A 22,360-nucleotide genomic window follows, 5' to 3' on the forward strand; every position below is an offset into this window, starting at 1 on the left:
TCATTCTTTCATTCCTCACATTTATTAAGGCCATATTTTTCAGATACTCTGTTAGTAATACCCTTATATTATTATTATTACTATTATTATTATTTATTATTAAGAAAGAATTACAGAAAAAAAGGCCAGGGTCCATATTGCTTAACTTGGACACTTAAGGTAGAAAGGAGTTTGCTGATTTTTTGATGTAGTCCTTTATTTACTGAAAAGTTTCAATGAATAAATGATACTTTATACTATTAGTTTAAATATTGTCTCACTATACAATCATGTTATTTCTAATATGGAATACCTTTTGTTTTATAGACTATTACCATTACGATAATGGATTAAAATGCAGGTACAAGATTAACTATAGAAAAAATATTAACAATAAACACCCTCAATATAAACTATTCCAATGGAAGAAGCTTTACATCAGAAATGGCAGAACAGAAGTATAAATTTAAAAAAATAAAGCCAACAGCAACAACAACAATAGCAGAAAAACAGCATTTGTGATTTACAATTAGAATCAAAACTAGATTTCTTACTGTATTAGTAGATGATCAACAGCATGAGGATGGAAAATATATTGAGAATAAAGACATATACTGGACTTGGTGAATCTTACGGGGAGGATAAATATTTAAGTACCAACTATATACAATGTACTCTGTATTATGTTGAAAGTATTAAACCTGAAGAGAAGCCTGGGTCTTGAGGAGCTGGGGAGAAAATTCCCTTCCTAAATGTCAATATAAAACATCTGTTGAATTATGAAATGCAATATTGTATGTCAGAAGAAATATAATCAAATAACAAACTTTATTTAGATTTCAGATTGTTAGGTAAACTCTAGGTGTGGATATTTAATTTTATAGTGTACATTGTTTTTATAAGCATATTTGGACACATATACTTGTTTATTACCATGAATTAATTGGGGTCTATTCAGATTTTTGAAGTATTTTCCCAAAATGTGATTTGTAGAACACTAGAATCACTCCTTAAACCCTTTAGGCATACAAATCTAAATAAATTTCTACCTACTGGTAAAATGTCACAAATAATTGAAGCCTTTCTCAAATAATTTCAGGAATTTTATTTTGGGTATTAGTGAAATGCTTATCAGTTATTTTGATATTAGTTTTACTAACATGAATGTTTTAACTGCCAATCCTTTTTCTTTTCCTCCATGAAGAATTCTGAGATTCCCCTAGGTAAGAGCATGTTTCTCTATTTAGAGTCCAATAGGCATTTAGAAAGTATTCAGGGAATACTCATTTATTGAATACATACTCTTCATATCCATTTTCATGAATGTCCTATCTATTTTATACACATCAGTATGGTTATTAATAACAAAAAATGAATACTGCAACATCTTGATATAAACTAATATAAGGAAAACCAAATTATCTAAGTTTACTTTTACCATTCCCTGGAGACAAAGTAGCTGTTAAACTTCCAGGTTCCATAAGGGAGAGTGGGCAAATTTTTATCATAAAGCATTTTTTGTCCCTTCATTAGAATTTAGAGCAGTCTGCTAAAAGAAGAACTGATCTACTGGCAGTTCTGGCTCACCACAATAGCTGTAGGGAGTGGAGTGCTCTATGTAGGTCAGGCTTCATACAGTGGTGTGGAAAAATATACACAGATACTACCAATACAAGAACAACTAGAGATTATCACAAAGCCATATTGTCATTTTGTGTTTATACCTTATTTAAAGTATGCAGGTTCTTTTTTTTTTTTTTTTTTTTTTTTTGCGGTACATGGACCTCTCACTTTTGTGGCCTCTCCTGTTGCGGAGCACAGGGTCCAGATGCGCAGGCTCAGCAGCCATGACTCACGGGCCCAGCCTCTCTGCAGCATGTGGGATCTTCCTGGACAGGGGCATGAACCCATGTCCCCTGCATCGGCAGGTGGACTCTCAACCACTGCACCACCAGGGAAGCCCTGCAGGTTCTTTTATGTAAATACCATTTTGAATGCATCCATAAAGCATTCCACAGAATAAGTGGAGCTCTTTAATAATAAAGTTAATCTACTGTTAGGGTGATTAAGTGATTTGCTAACAAATAAGAAGCCAAAGAGCGAAGACTCTAATTCCAGTTTGCTGATTTTCAGTCTAGTCGCCTTTCTATTTAGATGAGAGCTATTTCAAATCATTCTAGATACTGAGTGCTCCTCATGTCAAAAAATATGTATAAGATATGATTAGCTCTTTAGAATTGCAAAAGGTTTTAGAAAAGCTAAACAAAACAATGGAAACAGTATGCATGTTTCCTAAAGGGTTAAATGAACATAGAGAATGTACTTTATCCAATAGTCATTATTGAACATCCAATATTTTTCAGAACACCTGGGGAGGTTACTGAAGCTATCACAACTCTTGCCCTAAGGATTTAATTCCACACTCACTGGAAACCATAAAACTCCTAGAAGAAAACATAGACAGAACACTCTTTGACATAAGTTGTAACAATATTTTTTTTGATATGTCTCCTCAAGCAAAGGAAGGAAAAGCAGAAATAAACACATGCAACATAATTAAACTTAAAAGCTTTTGCACAGCAAAGGAAACCATCAACAACATGAAGACAACCTCCTAAATGGGAGAAAGTATTTGCAAATGATGTGTTCTATAAGAGTTTAATATTCAAAATATGTAAACAATGCATACATCTCAGTTTCAGAAAAATAAACAACCCAATTAAAAAATGGGCAGAAGACCTGAAGAGACATTTTTCCAAAAAAGGTGGCCAACTAGTACATGGAAATATGCTCAAAAACACTAATCATTAGAGAAATGCAAATCAAAACCACAGTGAAATATCATCTCACACCTGTCAGTGTGGCTATTGTCAAAAAGACCACAAATCACAAATGTTGACATGAATATGGAGAAAAGGGAACACTAATACTCTGTGGATGGGAATGTAAAGTTGTACAGCCACTATAGAAAACAGCATGAATATTCCTCAAAAAATGAAAAATAGAACTACCATACGATCCAGCAATTCCACTCCTGGCTATATATCTAAAGCAACTGAAAACACTAATTCAGGAAGATATTTGTACTGCAGTGTTCATAGTAGCATTATTTACAATAGCCAAATACGGAAGTAACCCAAGTATCCATCAACAGAAAAATGGATAAAGATGATGTGTCCATATGTATGTGTGTGTGTGTGTGTGTGTGTGTGTGTGTATATATATATATATATGAGAAAAATGGAATATTACTCAGCCATAAAAAAATAATGAAAAGTAAATAGAACAGAAACAGACTCACAGATATAGAGAACAAACTAGAAGTCACCAGTGGGGACAGGGGTGGGAGAATGCCAAGATTGTAGTATGAGATTAAGAGGTACAAACTTCTATGTATAAAATAACTAAGATACAAGGACATATTGTACAGCATAGGGAATATAGCCAATATTTTATAATAACTTTAAGTGCAGTATAATCTATAAAAATATTGGATCACTATGTTATACCCCTTTAACTAATATAATATTGTAAATCAACTATAATTTTAAAAAGATTTCTTCCATCTCTCATGAGTGATTTTCATTTAAGTGTTGATTGCTAATAAATATGTATTATTTATATTAAATAACCCAGCCATAGTCTTATAAAATTCAAGACTCATTTGTAGATCTGGCCAATCTCCCTTTTACTCCCCCATCCCAGATTTGTCCTTCAAATCTCTGTCATGGCAGAATACCAAAGCTCTATTTCTACTTCAACATGGAGTTAAGTCACTCCCTGTAGTGAAACTTCCTTAGAGCCAATGTTCACTAATTTTAAAAGCAAGTATTTACTGACATTTTTTATTTGTCAGGGACTTGTTAGACATATATTTTCAGAGGTGAACAAATCTTCAATCTTCTCCTCCATAGAATTTCAAGACTAGTGAGCTCTTAACACATAACTTTTCTATATAATATTTATTTTGGATAGACCTTTCTAAAGGACATTTAGAAGCACCATATTTTTTACAAAATTAATAAAAATAAAAATTTTATACAAAATTTTTCTGAGTATCTTAGAATGTTGTATATCTAACTAAGCCAGCTTATGTAAAAATAAAAATTATAAACAGAGCATTCTCCTGCCAACACCTTTTTGTTTCTCTACTCCATTTATCCCACACAAATCACCTCACCCCTTAATTTTAAGGTGTTTCAATTGAGTCACAAAACTACAGCATCTTCTTCTGAGCATTGTCCCTAACTCCAGTTTTGGGACATTTTATGACATCGAAAAGTTATTAACAGTTTTATTTTTAGGGGTGAAAATGCTGTTCCAGTTATATTATTTAGAAGAGTCCTTAGCTTTTAAATACAAATATTAAATATTTATGAGTGAAATAACATGATATCTAGGACTTGCTTCAAAATAAGTGATTGGGCAGTGAAATAAGTAGACGAGGAGTATAAAAGCAATAAGGTCATCTATGAGTTGATAACTCTTGAAACTGTGACAGTTACATGAGTTCTCATTATACTATTCCATTTATGTACATGTTTGAAATTTCCCATAACAAAATGTTAATAAATTGCCTTAGTTTTCATTCCCTCATTTACATTTTATCACTAGGTATGATGGTAGTTCTATGTGTTAACTCAGCTAGGCTGTAGTATCCAGTATTCAATTCAATATTTACCTAAGTTTTTCTACGAAGGCATATTACGTACTTTAAGTAAAGGAGATTACCCTTGATAATGTGGGTAAGCTTCATCAAATCAGTTGAAATGCCCTAAGAGCAAAAACTGAGGCTTCCTGGAGAAGAAGACATTGTGCCTGAAGACTGCAACATCATTCTGGCCTGAGACAGTTTTTAGTCTACCAGACTGCTCTACAAATCTCTGATTTGCCAGTCCTCACAATTGGGTAAACCAGTTTCTTGAACTAAATGTAACTTTCATACATACACCTATGTATATGCTTAAAGAATGAATCTCTAATGTTAAGAACTTGAGTTCAATAGTGGATTTTCAGATAGGGCACATGGTAGAGCTGAGCCCCTTAAGTCACTTGCCAAAGACCTATTATGTCTATGCTACATGAGAAAGCTTATTCTGGTGTTATTAAACGATAAATTTAAATTATAAGAAAACCTATTTAATATGTTAAACTATTAGAGCACCCCTAATTTTTATATAAAACTCTCTAGTAACCTAGATATAATGTAACTTGATAGTTGAAAAAGCTGATTGTATCTTTTTTAGTATTTTCAGAACTCAGCTGATGCAAAAAATTACAAAATCAAATAAGACTGTTCCACTGCCAGAGAACTTTAGCATGCTGGAGAACCTAAGGCTTGAAGTCAAGTAATGGTAACACAAGATATTATCTACATATATAGGCACTAATACTTAGGTTAAATATTTGCCTGAAATACACAGCATAAATGTTTTTTTACTGCTATATTTCTTAAATTCTACACATTAAAAACTTTTGGGAGACTGTCTTCAAAAGATGTAATACTGGCTCACCTGAACCAAATTAACTAATCAGAGAGGAATCCAGGTTGGTGTGCTTTGAAAAAGTTTCCTAGGACATCTTTTGGATACCCTGCTTAAGAGCTACTATATCACCTGTAGAAATTCAAAACAACTGGTCAGTGATATTTTCTGCTATTTGTTTCCATTTATAAGTTAAAGTCCTTGGAAAAACATTTATGGTCAGTAAACCAAATGGCCCAGAAGATAAATTTCTCATTTTTCTCATTGGTCATTATAGAACCCAAGTGCCTGCCACTGTGCATTCAATAAAGTTTATGCATATAAGATTGATAAGATATTTACCCAACAGGCAAAGTTATATCATTGTATATTCTTATATTATTTGATTATGCTTTATTTTGAGGAAAGTATTATATCATATTCATACATAATATGAGTTGGTATGTATGTTGCACATTTCAGGGATATTTCAGATGGACATGTAGGGATTAAGTACAATAGAAATAGTCACACATATGTGTGGACACTAAGACCTAACTTATTTGACCAAGACTAAGGTTTCCATGGTGACTCCAGAGAGGAGTTTAAAATTCCCTTCTTCTTTTTTTTAGTTAATTTTAATTGCAGTATAGTTGCTTTACAACGTTGTGTTAGTTTCTGCTGTACAGCAAAGTGAATCAGCTATACATATACCTTTATCCCCTCTTCTTTGGATTTCCTTCCTATTTAGGAAAAGTCCCTTCTTTTTCACTGCTCTCTTTCTCATCCTTCCACATGCGACTCCTGTCTTAAATAATAACAGACAACAAGATTAATAAGGCACAGACTTTTTAATAAAATTAAATTTGGCAGAAGGTCTTTATCTTTCTAATCTGTTTCAGCAGTCTAAGTGTCACACAGTCACTTTCAGCATCTCTCTGGAGAGCACAGAGAGACATTCTTTCCATCTTTGATCTGTTTCTTGTTACTGGAAATTATCTGTAAGAATGTGCCAGCAGAATTTCTTTTTACTAGTGCCATTATGGTACCATGAAATAAAGTCTTTTTAGATCCTTTGATTAAAATTAGCATTCACTTTGGATACTTCATCTTCAGCACTTAAGTAACATCTAATGATGCAAAAGCCTTGGGATGTATAAATAATCAAAGAGAATCCCAGAGAGCTGGTCTCTGCCCTTTAAGCTCTTATATTTAACGTGGAAGGCACTACTATGGGTAAGTAGGGGCAAAAGAACATAGTCATTGAGATAGTAAGTGATTCATTGATGAGAAATATTCTCACCTCATCCACAGTTTAAAGTTATGTGTCTTTTAAGGCTGGGGGGTAAACTCAGCTGATTTAATTATGCTGCAAATCAGCAAGCCATTATTACTTTGCCAAGTCAGGATGATGGAAGCTTAAGGTTGCTCTATATATTCCTGTCAAATATGTCCTCTTCAGGTGGGAGAGCTCTTTACTGTCACTTCCATTCTTTCATTAAAAGCACCTGTATCCTCAAGAACAACAAATGCAATGGTCTTTTCAGGATGTTCAGTCCTCTCCCATTATTTGAGGATCACCTCTGTGAATGTCACATGGCTCCTAAAATCTCACTTGGACTGCACTCTTATCAGGTACAGGAAATACCTAAGTTTACTGTGGGAATAAAGTGGACACTGTGTGCTTAACTCTAATCAAGCTGTAAATCAACAAACAGAACGAGTTGTTAATCTTACTAAACAGTGACTCATTGGGCATTTTCCTACTCAACCAATACTATGCTGAGAACTGATGAGAGTTAGATGGATGTATTGGACACAGTGCCTCCCCTCAAGGAGTGTAAACATATTAATGACATAAAATACTCAATAACAAAGGCCAACCAATATTTAAAATCAGTGTCTGTGAAATCACAATACAAGGAAAATCTTCATATGGTTAAAGGACAAGAGGAGAGAAAGAGCACATCATTATGTTGCATTTACATGCCCATGATTTACGTGTTTATTTAGTATCTCCTAATAATGATAGAAATACATTTCCAAACTTTACAAGAAGAGAAACCAAGGCTCAGAATTGTTAAATAACCTAATTAAGTCATCCTTGGATTTGAAATCCAGATATCTAATTCTTGCCATTACACTAGATTTTTTAGACTTCATGAATAAATTGAAGGAATCCCCACTTCCCCCTCTGCCCCCACTGCATGAGTTGCTGGTAGGACTTTTCCAAGCAGGTGGTCAAGGTTCACACCAAGACTAAACATTAGGGGAGACCTTCAAGATGTCAGAAGAGTAAGACATGGAGATCACCCTCCTCCTCATGAATACATCAGAAATACAACTACATGTGGAACAACTCCTACAGAACACCTACTGAACTCTGGCAGAAGACCTCAGACTTCCCAAAAGGCAAGAAACTCCCCATGTACCTGGGTAGGGCAAAAGAAAAAGGAAAAAACAGAGACAAAATAATAGGGATGAGACCTGCACCACTGGGAGGGAGCTGTGAAGGAGGAAAAGTTTCCACATACTAGGAAGCCCTTTCACTGGTGGAGAGGGAGAGTGGCAGAGGGGAAGCTTCAGAGCCATGGAGGAGAGGGGAGCAACAGGGGTGCAGAGGGCAAAGCAGTGAGATTCCCACACAGAGGATGGGTGCCAACCAGCACTTACCAGCCTGAGAGGCTTGTCTGCTCACCCGCCAGCAGGGACGTGTGGGAGCTGGGAGCTGAGGCTCGGGCTTTGGAGGTCAGATCCCATGGAGAGGAATGGGGTTGGCTGCATGAACACAGCCTGAAGGGGGTTAGTGCACCACAACTAGCCAGGAGGGAGGCTGGGAAAAAGTCTGGACCTGCCTAAGAGGCAAGAGACTATTGTTTTGGGGTGCACTAGGAGAGGGGATTCAGAGCACTGACTAAATTAGCTCCAGAGATGGGCGCAAGCCACTGCTATCAGCGCGGACACCAGAGACCGGCATGAAATGCTAAGGCTGCTACTGCAGCCACCAAGAATCCTGTGTGCAAGCACAGGTATTATCCACACCTCCCCTCCCAGGAGTCCGTGCAGCTCCCCACTGTCAGTGTCCTATGATCTGGGGACAACTTCCCCTTGAGAACACATGGCATGCCTCAGGCTGTTGCAATGTCATGCTGGCCTCTGCTGCTGCAGGCTCACTCCACATTCCATACCATCCCTCCCCCTGGCCTGAGTAAGCCACAGCCCCCTAATAAGCTGCTACTTTAACCCCATCCTATCTGAGCAAAGAACAGACGCCCTCAGGCGACCTATGCTCAGAGGCAGGGCCAGATCCAAAGCTGAACCCCAGGAGCTGTGAACACAAAGAAGAGAAAGGGAAATCTCTCCCAGCAGTCTCAGGAGCAGCGGATTAAATATCCACAATCAACTTGATACATCCTGCATCTGTGGAACACCTGAATAGGCAACAAATCATCCCGAAATTGAGGTGGTGGACTTTAGGAGCAAAGATATATATTTTTTCCTTTTTCTCTTTTTGTGAGTGTGTATGTGTATGCTTCTTTGTGTGTGATTTTGTATGTATAGCTTTGCTTTTACCATTCATCCTACAGTTCTGTTTTTTTTGTTTGCTTTATTTTTATATAGTTTTTAGGGCTTGTTATCATTGGTGGATTTGTTTTTTGGTTTGGTTGCTCTCTTCTCTCTTTCTTTCTTTTTATATTACTTTTTAATCTTTTTATTTTTAGTAAATATTTTTTTTAATTTTATACTTTAAAAACTTTATTTTTTTCTTTCTTTCTTTTTCCCTTTTCTTCTGAGCCTTGTGTCTCATGATAGGGTTTTGGTGCTCTGACTGGGTGTCAGGCCTGGGTCTCTGAGGTGGGATAGCCAAATTCAGGACATTGGTCCACAAGCGACCTCCCAGCTCCATATAATATCAAACAGCTAAAGCTCTCGCAGAGATCTCCATCTCAATGCTAAGACCCAGCTCCACTCAACGACCAGCAAACTACAGTGCTGGACACCCTATGCTAAACAACTAGCAAGACAGGAACACAACACCAACCAATAGCAGAGAGGCTGCCTAAAATCATAATAAGGTCACAGACACCCCAAAAAAACACCACCGGACACAGACCTACTCACCAGAAAGAAAAGATCCAGACTTATCCACCAGAACACAGACACTAGTCCCATCCACCAGGAAGCAAACACAACCCACTGAACCAATACTAGCCACTGGGGGCAGACAATAAAAATAATAGGAACTACTAACCTGCAACCTGCAAAAAGAGACCACAAACAGAGTCAGTTAAGCAAAATGAGAAGACAGAGAAACACAAAGCAGATGAAGGAGCAAGGTAAAAACCCACCAGACCAAACAAATGAAGAGGAAATAGGTAGTCTCCCTGAAAAACAATTCAGAATAATGAGAATAAAGATGATCCAAAATCTTGGAAATAGAATGGAGAAAATACAAGAAACTTATAGCAAGGAACCAGAAGAACTAAAAAGCAAAGAAACAATGATGAACAATACAATAAATGAAATTACAAATTCTCTAGAAGGAATCAAGAGCAGAATAACTGAGGGAGAAGAACAGATAAGTGACCTAGAAGATAAAATAGTGGAAATAACTGCTGAAGAGCAGAATTAAAAAAAAAAAAATGAGAAGAATTGAAGACAGTCTCAGAGACTTCTAGGACAATATTAAACACAACAACGTTCATATTATAGGGGTCCCAGAAGAAAAAGAAAGGGTCTGAGAAAATATTTGAAGAGATTATTGTTGAAAACTTCCCTAATATGGGAAAGGAAATAGTTAATCAAGTCCAGAGAGTCCCTTACAGGACAAATCCAAGGTGAAACATGCCAAGACACATATTAATCAAAATATCAAAAATTAAATACAAAGAAAAAATATTAAAAGCATCAAGGTAAAACAACAAATAACATACAAGGGAATCCCATAAGGTTAACAGCTTATCTTTCAGAAGAAACTCTGCAAGCCAGAAGGGAGGAACAGGACATATTTAAAGGGAAGAAAGGGAAACACGTACAACCAAGATTACTCTACCCAGCAAAGATTTAATTAAGATTTGATGGAGAAAATAAAACCTTTAGAGACAAGCAAAAACTAAGAGAATTCAGGATCACCAAACCACATTTACAACAAATTCTAGAGGAAATTCTCTAGGCAGAAAACACAGGAGGAAGAAAAGACCTACAATAACAAACCCAAAACAATTAAGAAAATGGTAATAGGAACATACATATCGATAATTACCTTAAATGTAATTGGATTAAATGCTCTACCTAAAATACACAGACTGGCTGAATGGATACAGAAACAAGACCCATATATATGCCGTCTACAAGAGACCCATTTCAGACCTAAGGACACATACATATTAAAGTGAAGGGATGGAAAAATTTATTCCATGCATATGGAAATCAAAAGAAAGCTGGAGTAGCAGTTCTCATATCAGAGAGGATATACTTTAAAATAAAGACTACTACAGGAGAAAAAGAAGGAGACTACATAATGATCAAGGAATCAATCCAAGAAGAAGATATAACAGTTGTAAATATTTATGCACCCAACATAGGAGCAATCCAATACATAAGGCAAATGCTAACAGCCATAAAACGGGAAACTGACAGTAACACAATCATAGTAGGGGACTTTAACACCCCACTTTCACCAGTGGACAGATCATCCAATATTAAAATAAATAAGGAAACACAAGCTTTAAATGATATATTAAACAAGATGGACTTAATTGATATTTATAGCACATTCCATTCAAAAACAACAAAATACACTTTCTTCTCAAGTTCTCATGGAACATTCTCCTGGCTAGATCATATCCTGGGTTACAAATCAAGCTTTGGTAAATTTAAGAAAATTGAAATGGTATCCAGTATCTTTTCTGACCACATCGCAATGAGACTAGATATCAATTACAGGAAAAAAACTGTAAAAAATACAAATATATGGAGGCTTAACAATACACTACTTAATAACCAAGATATACCTGAAGAAATCAAAGAGGAAATAAAAAATACATAGAAACAAATGACAATGAAAACACGACGACCCAAAACCTATGGGATGCACCAAAAGCAGTTATAAGAGGGCAGTTTATAGCAATACAATTCTACCTCAAGAAACAAGAAACATCTCAAGTAAACAACCTAACCCTACAGCTAAAGCAATTAGAGAAAGAAGAACCAAAAACCCCAAAGTTAGCAGAAGGAAAAAAATCATAAAGATCAGAAATAAATGAAAAAGAAACCATCTTTGATAGCAGAGATCAATAAAACTAAAATATGGTTCTTTGAGAAGATAAACAATATTAATATACCATTAGCCAGACTCATCAAAAAAAAAAAAAGGGTGAAGACTCAACAGAATTAGAAATGAAAAAGGAGAGGTAGCAACTGACACTGCAGAGATAGAAAGGATCATGAGAGATTACTGCAAGCAACTCTAAGCCAATAAAATGGACAACCTGAAAGAAATGGATAAATTCTCAGAAAAGCATAACCTTCCATGACTGAACCAGGAAGAAAGAGAAAATATATACAGAACAACCACAAGCACTGAAATTGAAACTGTGATTAAAAATCTTCCAACAAACAAAAGCCCAGGACCAGATGGCTTCACAGGCGAATTCTGTCAAATATTTAGAGAAGAGCTAACACTTATCCTTCTCAAACTTTTCCAAAACTGTCCCTTCCCCTTCCAGATGGAGGAACACTCCAAAACTCATTCTATGAAACCACCACCACCGAGATACCAAAACCAGACAAAGTTGTCACAAGAAAAGAAAACTACAGACCCATATCAGTGATGAACATAGATGGAAAAATCCTCAACAAATTCTAGCAAACAGAATCCGACAGCACATGAAAAGGGTCATACACCATGATCAAGTGGGGTTTATTCCAGGAATGCAAGGTTTCATCAATATACACAAATCAATCAATGTGATACACCATATTAACAAATTGAAGGGTAAAACAATATGATAATCTCAATAGATGAAGAAAAAGCTTTTGACAAAATTCAATACCCATTTATGATAAAAACTCTCCAGGAAGTAGGCATAGATGGAACCTACCTCAACATAATAAAGACCATATATGACAAATCCACAGGCAACATCATTTTTCAATGGTGAAAAAGTGAAACCATTTCCTCTAAGATCAGGAAGAAGACAAGTTTGCCCACTCTCACCACTATTATTCAACATAGTTTTGGAAGTTTTAGCTACAGCAATAAGAAACGAAAAGAAATAAAAGGAATCCAAATCAGAAAAGCAGTAAAACTGTCACTGTTTGCAGATGACACAACACTATACATATAGAATCCTAAAGATGCTATCAGAAAACTACTAGAGCTAATCAATGAATCTGGTAAAGTAGCAGGATACAAAATTAATGCACAGAAATCTCTTTCATTCCTATACACTAATGATGAAAAATCTGAAAGAGAAATTAAGGAAACACTCCCATTTACCATTGTGACAAAAAGAATAAAATACTTGGAATAAACCTATCTAAGGAGACAAAAGACCTGTATGCAGAAAACTATAAGACACAGATGAAAGACAGTAAAGATGATACAAACAGATGGAGAGACATAGCATGTTCTTGAACTGGAAGAATTAAAATTTTGAAAATGACTATACTACCCAAAGCAATCTACAGATTCAATGCAATCCTTATCAAACTACCAATGGCATTTTTCACATAACTAGAACAAAACATTTCACACTTTGTATAGAAACACAAAAGACCCTGAATAGCAAAAGAAAACTTGAGAAGGAAAATGAAGCTGGAGGAATCAGTTTCCCTGACTTCAGACTATACTACAAAGCTACAGTAATGAGGACAGTATGGTACTGGCACAAAAACAGAAATATAGGTCAATGGAACAGGATAGAAAGCCCAGAGATCAACCTACACACATATGGTCAACTTATCTTTGATAAAGTAGGCAAAAATATACAATGGAGAAAAGGCAGCCTCTTCAATAAGTGGTTCTGGGAAAACAGGACAACTACATGTAAAGGAATGAAATTAAAACACTCCATAACACCATACACAAAAATAAACTGAAAATGGATTAAAGACCTAAATGTAAGGCCAGGCACTATAAAACTCTTAGAGGAAAACATAGGGAGAACACTCTATGTCATAGATCACAGCAAGATCTTTTTTGACCCACCTCCTAGAGAAATAGAAATAAAAACAAAAATAAACAAATTGGACCTAATGAAACTTAAAAGCTTTTGCACAGCAAAGGAAACCATAAACAAGATGAAAATACATTTCTCCTCAGAATGGGAGAAAATATTTGCAAACGAAGCAACTGACAAAAGATTAATCTCCACAATATACAAGCAGCTTATGCAGCTCAATGTCAAAAAACAAACAACCCAATCCATAAATAAGCAGAAGACCTAAATAGACATTTATCCAAAGAAGACATACAGATTACCAACAAACACATGAAAGGATGCTCAACATCACTAATCATTAGAGAAATGCAAATCAAAACTACCTCACACTGGTCAGAATGGCCATCATCAAAAAATCTACAAACATTATATGCTGGAGAGGGAGTGGAGAAAAGGGAACTCTCTTGCACTGTTGGTGGGACTGTAAATTGATACAGCCATTATGGAGAACAATATGGAGGTTCCTTAAAAATCTAAAAAATGAACTACCATATGACCCAGCAATCCCACTACTGGGTCTACACCCTGAGAAAACCATAATTCAGAAAGAGTCATGTACCATAATGTTCACTGCAGGACTGTTACAATAGTCAGGACATAGAAGGAACCTAAATGTCCATCAACAGATGAATGAATAAAGAAGATGTGGCACATATATACAATGGAATATTACTCAGCCATAAAAAGAAACGAAATTGAGTTTTTGTAGTGAGGTGGATGGACATAGAGTCTGTCATACAGAGTAAGGTAAGCCAGAGAGAGGAAAACAAATACCATATGCTAACACATATATATGGAATCTAAAAGAAAAAAAAAATGGTTCTGATGATCCTAAGGGCAGGACAAAAATAAAGACACAGACATAGAGAATGGACTTGAGGACACTGGGAGGGGGAAGGGTAAGATGGGACGAAGTGAGAGAGTAGCTTTAACATATATACAATACAAAATTTAAAATAGGTAGCTAGTGGGAAACAGCTGCATCACACAGGGAGATCAGCCCAGCGCTTTGTGACCACCTAGAAGGGTGGGATAGGGAGGGCGGAAGAGAGATGTAAGATGGAGGGGATATATGTATACATATAGCTGATTGTTATACAGCAGCAACTAACACAACATTGTAAAGCAATTATACTCCAATAAAGGTGTTAAGAAATAATTATGCAAATAACAAAAAATATGGTTTGGGGTTCAATGTAGAAGCAAAGACCTAATTTTAGTGTAAAGTGGTGCCCCAATGAGCCTGCAAAAATAAGATGACTCAGCAGTAGGCCTGACGGCATCTGTAGCATTCAGCGACCTTCACTATTTAGGTGTTTTTCTTCAACTAAATGCCTGAAAATGTGTCTCAGGGGGCTTAATATTTTTAACCCTAAACGATCATTTTATTTCTGGGAATCTAGCCTAAAGAGCAAAAATCCTTAATGTGGAAAACCCTTATGCACAAAGATGTTTATCATAGTTTTCTATGAAATAGTCCAAAATTGGAATCAACGCAGAGGTACAACACTAGGAGCAGGTCAATAATATTATATATCCACTTGATACACTATAATGTAGCCACAAGGAGAGATGCTTGAAAGTGATTGTGCTAACATGAAAAAAAAATGCTGGAGATAGAGAGTTTAGTGAAAATAGATGCATACTTCTCTGTATAATAGGACAAAAATAACAATAGTCCCTACAAGGAGTGAGGGAAATGAGACTTAAATGAACCAATGGGTTGGCACTGGTTGTATTTGTTTGATGCTGTCAGGTTATTAATCTTCTTTTATGATATTTTCATATCTTTCAAATTTTCATAAATGGGAACTTGGGGTATTGAAAACTACACAAAAACTCTAAAGGAAAAACTCAAAATAATGAGGTGGGCAGAGAGTTGTTAGACGTTCCTTCTGATGAGCTCCTGGCCTGGATCATTCCTCTTCAATAACTGTTTTGTGTAATTGAGAGTCCAGAAACAAGAGACAGCAAAGAGGTGGCTCAGGAAAGGTGTCTCGGCCAGGCCAGGTTGGGGTACACATTGTGAGCAGATCATCTCCCACCCCTGTCTGTGGAAATTCAGAGCAGGGTCGTGTGCTTTATTTCTGGGTTCTCCTCTGTCTGGCATATCTCTGGGTCCAAGTGGGTACCAAGCAGTGTTTGCTGACTTTAGAATCAGTGGGCAGAAACTATGGCAAATTCCAACTGTCACATTACAGAATATTTACGTTATGCTTTTAGTGTATTTTTTTGGATTTTGAGGAAAAGAATGAAAACAATTTGGCTGGAGAGGGTGTGGAGAAAAGGGAACCCTCTTACACTGTTTGTGGGAATGTAAGTCAGTGCAGCCACTATGAAGAACAGTATGGAGGTTCCTCAAAAAACTAAAAATAGAGTTGCCATATGATCCAGCAATCCCACTCCTGGGCATATATCCAGATGAAACTATATTTCAAAAAGATACATACACCCTTATGTTCATAGCAGCCCTATTTACAATAGCCAAGACATGGAAGCAACTGAAATGCCCATAGACACATGAATGGACAAAGAAGATGTGGTATATATATACACAATGAAATATTACTCAGACTTGAAAAGAATGAAATAAAGCCATTTGCAGCAACAGGCATGGACCTGGAGATTATCATACAAAGTTCAGTAAGTCAGAAAGAGAAAGACAAATACCATATGTTATCACTTATATGTGAAATCTAAAATATAACAAAAATGAACTTATCTATGAAACAGAAACAGACTCACAGATATAGAGAACAGACTTGTGGTTGCCAAGGGGGAGGAGGGGTTGGGGGATGGATGGATTGGAAGTTTGGGATTAGCAGATGTAAACTGTGAAATATAGGATGTATAAACAACAATGTCCTACTATATAGCACATGGAACTATATTCAGTATCCTGTGATAAAATAATGGAAAAGAATATGAAAAAGAATATATATATATATATGTATATATATATATATATATAACTGAGTCACTTTGTTGTACACTAGAAATTAATACAACATTGTAAATAAACTATACTTCAATAATTTTTAAAAAATAGAAAAAAGGATTACATAGATAAAAATGTCAATGCTGTTTTAAAGGAATAATGAATAAACCACCATCTCTGAAACAGTTGTCTCTTTCTAATGCTAACTGTAAAATAAAAATATTCATATTCACTATTATTTGCACAGAGTTTTAACATTTACACAAGAAGTTTACATATATTATCTTGTTTGAGGTTCATGATAACCCTGTGAGTTAAGTGGGAAAGATATTTTCACTAACATGCCCCATTTCATAGGTGAGAAACCTGAGGCAGTGATGGAACCATGGAACTAAGATCTTAAAATTAGTAATGGCCAGGATAAAAATTGAATCTAAGTCCTTTGACTCCAAAATTTTTCAAGTTACTTTGGATATATCCCTGTATTTCAGAATCTAAACAGAGATGTGAACCTCAATCAAGGAAATCACAGAGATAATTCCATCTTTTAGTAAGTAGTTGAGTAATATGATACTGGGGGCCCCTCTAAGATTTTGTGATTCTGCTGCTGTTATGTACAATTCACTGTAGCCAAACTCAATTTCTCACTATCTCAGGAAGACAGCTCAAGTTTTCAAAACCACTCATCAACTTAGCTTGTACTTTTTTCTTTGCTTGTATATCTTCCACTAAGTACAGTGCCTACCACCTAAAATTTTAATTGTAAATAATAATGATGTTATTTAAACACAAGTGTTAGCTGTAATTACTATAATTATTACCACTTCATGTTTGAAGTTTACAGAAATTAGTGCTTTCCTCTGACTGAATCTGTTGCGTGGTAGGCCTATTTGGAGGCAGATTTGAATGAAAATCGGACTGACTGCAAGCCTCAGCTTCTATTCTCATTGGAATTAGTATAAAAATAAATGAGCCAGTGCTAGATAATGGACTCATGCATGAGAACTTGAAGACTAAATTTATCCCATAACCAACTCTAGAAATCACCAAATGTCTCTTCAGTCCACAGTTGCTGTTGTTACCATCAGTCCTTCATGTCGGGTGGAACTCTTGAAGTCATGCTCTCTGTAGAGAGATAGATGCTACTTATCCACTCTAATGGTTAAATGTTGCTGGTCCAGTTCCCAGACGAGATCTCTGCAGGCCTTTGACACAATCTGTATCTACTACCTAAGAGATAGACTGAGTCAAGCTGGCCTTTTTCCTGGAATAACGGCTTAGTAGAACTCAGTGCTCAGCTCAGCAAACCTAATCACCCACACAAACCAGCTGTCTGAGAAGTGGCTCTGTCATCTGCCATTTAAAAACCTAGAGTCTACCTATGTTTTCTCTTCAGGGATCCATAACATAATAATTTATACTTTCTTTTTCTTTTATTTCTCACAGATTAAAAAAAAACTTAATTATACCCATCTTCTCTGTGGTAGAGTTGTAGCCAATCACCTATGGCTCAGTTATGTTAGTTTCATTAAACCTCTGCATTTCTCCCTGCTCCATCTCATCCGTAGCTCCTTCATGGAAAGTTACCTTTGTAGCTTAAGGGTGATGTCAGAGAATTAAATACCAGATAAGCAACTTTCTCATTTGGCTTCCAAGTGGGAAAAACAAAATTATGGGATAGGGATGGAGGGATGAAACAAACTGTCTTTCCTGGAGCATACACTTATATTCTCCCCTAAAGATGTTTCTTACCCTCCCCACATTAGCTTATTTCCAGAAAGTTGGGAAAATGGGCAGTCTTTCAGGCATCTGTACCAGAATTTCTGTCCAGGATTGGATTCTCCAGAAAATTAACTTTCATATAGTTAAATGTTGTGTTGCTATATAGGTGTCATTTTCCCAGCAATATTCAAAGGTGATGCAAGTAGGCCAGTGTTTTGAGTGAATTTCAGAGCACTTCTTGGTGGTAACTCTTCATGGAGACTCTATGAACCTCACACACCTTATGAGCTCATTTTTAAAAAAGTATGTTGAAAGACATTGTTAAGCTCCTCAAGAGCAGAAACCAAGTCATATTAATAATTTTATCAACAATGCATAACCCAAATCCTAGTACAAAGTTTACTTACAACAAATCTTTGCCAAATAAAAGTTGCTTAATAAATAGATAGGTAATCAATACAAAGGAAGAGAAATATATATTTTCTTCAGAACTTTAAATTGAGTTCTGGAGTGTTTTGAAGGACACACTGATACATTTCTAAATGCAATCCCATTGTTTGCAATGTAAATTTATACCTTCATATCTAAGAGAACACTATCTGAAATATAACCAGAATTTTATAGAAAAGGTCTCCATTTTTAAATAGATGTTCAAGTTTAAGACTCTCTAAAATATTAAAGTTCACAGACAAGCTTAAACTGTAAAACAACTTGTATTTATTTGAAATTCACTATAATTAAGTTTATGAAATTCTGGATTATGGTCACTTCAAATGACCTCTATATGGACCCAAATAATCATATTATTTACAGAACTCCAGTCCTTCTGAGATATATAGACTTTTGAGGCAATATTGCTATTGTAGAGAAAGATATTCTTTGTAAAGTAATATTAAAAATACTATCTAGTTACCACATATTAAAATACACATTGATAACTCAAGTAATATTTGCAGGATAATCTTGAGATGATAAAATTTCTGTATCTCAGATTTGTACCCAGTGAAATAAATACTGAGTACAACCTTAGGGTATTTCTAAGAAATACATCATGTTACATGCTTAGGTCCATGACTGATGAATAGAAAATTATCATTATCATTATATATATATAAGTATTATCATTATTTTTATATATAAAATACTCTGTTTTTATATTCAGGATCTCAAAATCTAAGTAACATAAATTTCTGAAAATCTGTGTTGGTCCACTATATCAGTAAATTCTCTAACTACTTTTCTTTTCTCCCAACTCTCTAGTATTCCAGAAGAATTTCATTAATCATTAGTCAAGGTTATTATATTTTTTTCCAGGAAGCGTATGCCTGTGATTTTACCTCCAAAAAAAAAGGAAAGAAATTGAGCTGGTAAGAAGAGTCACCAGGTGCTACTTGGAAAAAAGAATTAAGAATTAATAAAACTTTGCAGGCCAACAGAAGTTTTAGGCCCATTAAATTAGAGAATTACTTGCAGAAATAATCTATTTCATTTCCAACATTTTAAAAATATGTAAATATTAAGATCTCTGTGCCTTCTTTATCAAATATTATTCAGTAGCCATGAAATAGTTTTCCTGTACTATTTAATATAAATGAAAACACAACTGGAAATAATTCATGGGGAGAAAGATTTTTAGCAATAGTTCCTTCTCTTGACATTGAGCAAATTGTTTCCCCAAATATAACCCTGAAGATAACCATCTTCCTGCCCTTAGTATAGATTAAAGATGTAATGTCTTGCAAGATCTTTGAGTGACCTAAGAAGAGTGTTACATAAAAAGTAAACCATTATTGAATTTTTTAGCATTTAAATTTTCTGGACTAAATGCTCCAATCAAAAGACACAGAGTGGTGGATTTGATAAAAAAAACAAAACCAAACAAAAAAACAGGAGCCTACAATATGCTGCCTACAAGAGACCCACTTTAGGGAAAAGGGCAGAAATAAATTGAAAGTGAGGGGATGGAAAAAGATATTTCATGCAAAAGGAAATGACAAGCAAGTGGGGGTTGCAATGCTCATATCTGGTAACATAGACTTTAAAACAAAGACTATAAAGAAAGATAAAGAAGGACACTATATAATGATAAAAGGATCAATACAAGGAGAGGACTACATATATGCACCCAATATAGAAGCACCCAAATACATGAAACAAATACTAACAGACATAAAGGAAGATATTGATGGAAATGCAGTAACAACCCACTCACATCAATGAAAAGATCTTTGAGACAGAGAATCAATAAGGCAATGGAGATGCTAAATGATACAATAGAACAGTTAAAGTTAATTGATATTCTCAGGACATTACATCCAAAAAAAAACAGAATACACATTATTTTCAAGTGCACATGGAACATTCCCTAGGATTGACCACATACTAGGGCACAAAACAAACCTCAACAAATTTCAGAGTATAGAAATTATTTCAAGCACCTTTTCTGACCACAATGGCATGAAGCTAGAAATCAACTATAGAAAAAGAAATGAGAAAAAAAAATTACATAGAGACAAAACAACATGCTACTCAAAAAAGATGGGTCAATGATGAAAGGAAAGGAAACATTAAAATAGCCCTTGATCCAAATGACAATGAAAATAAGGCCATGCAAAATCTGTGGGATGCAGCAAAACAGTTCATAGAGGGAAGTTCATAGGGATAGAGGCCTTGTTTAAGAAACAAGAAAAAAATATCTCAGATAAAAAATCTAATACATCACCTAAAAAAATGTGAAAAAGAAGAACAATCAAAATGTAAAATCAGCAGAAGGAAGGAGACAATAAAGATTAGAGAGGAAATAAATAAAATAGAGATTAAAGAAACAATAGAAAAAAATCAATGAAACCAAGAGCTGATTCTTTGAAAAGGTAAACAAAATTGACAAAGCTCTGGCCAGGTTCACCAAGAAGAAAAGAGAGAAACACAAAAAAACAAAATAAGAAATGAAAAAGGAGACATGTCAACCAAAACCACATAAATACAAAAAAAAAAAAATGATAAGAGAATACTATGAACAATTATATGCCAACAAATTTGATAGCCTAGAAGAAATGGACAACATGCAGCCCACCAAAACTGAATCAAGAAGAAATAGACAATTTGAACAGACTGATCATTAGAAGTGAAATAGAATATATAATAATAATAATAAAAAAAACTCCTTACATACAAAAGTCCAGGACCAGATGGTTTCACAGAGGAATTCTACCAAACATACAAAGAAGAACTTATACTGATTCTTTTCCTTCAGCTACCTGAGCTCTTGGTGGGGCTAATGGCAGACTCTGAGAGGGTTCACACCAAGGAGTACTTCCCAGCACTTCAACAGCCAGTGTCCTTGTCCCTTGGTGAGCCACAGCTGCCCTCCACCTCTGCAGGAGACCCTACAATACTAGCAGGTATCCCAGGACTCCCTGCTTCCTGAGACCCTCTGTAAAAGCTCCATGCACCATGCTGTTGAGTGCCCTGAGGAAGTAACAGTATTCAGAGTCTAGAGAAACTGGATTGGTGGACACTGAGCCCTCCTCAGGTAACCAGAGTTTCATAAGGATTGTCCAAATAAATGGAAGAGTGAGTGAACCATTCTGTGAAAGAACCAGAGGCTACCACTGAGAAGCCCGAAGTCCTGTGTGCAAACCATGTGGATGACAGCCTCATGGTGCTCCAGCCAGGCATCAGGGCTGTGCCTCTGAGGTGGGAGACTCAAGTTCAGGACACTGGTCCACAAGATACCTCTCAGCTTCACGTAATATCAAATGGCGAAAATCTCCCAGAGATCTCCATATCAATGCCAAGACCCAGCTCCACTCAATGACCAGCAAACTACAGTGTTGGACACCCTTTGCCAAACAACTAGCAAGACAGGAACACAACCCCATCCATTAGCAGAGAGGCTGCTTAAAATCATAATAAGACCACAGACACCCCAGAAAATACCACCAGACATGGACCTGCCCTTCAGAAAGACAAGATCCAACCTCACCCACCAGAACATAGGCACTAGTCGGCTCCACCAGGAAGCCTACACAACC

Source organism: Pseudorca crassidens, chromosome 9 (assembly GCF_039906515.1).
Source record: "Pseudorca crassidens isolate mPseCra1 chromosome 9, mPseCra1.hap1, whole genome shotgun sequence".
Lineage (NCBI taxonomy): Eukaryota > Metazoa > Chordata > Mammalia > Artiodactyla > Delphinidae > Pseudorca > Pseudorca crassidens.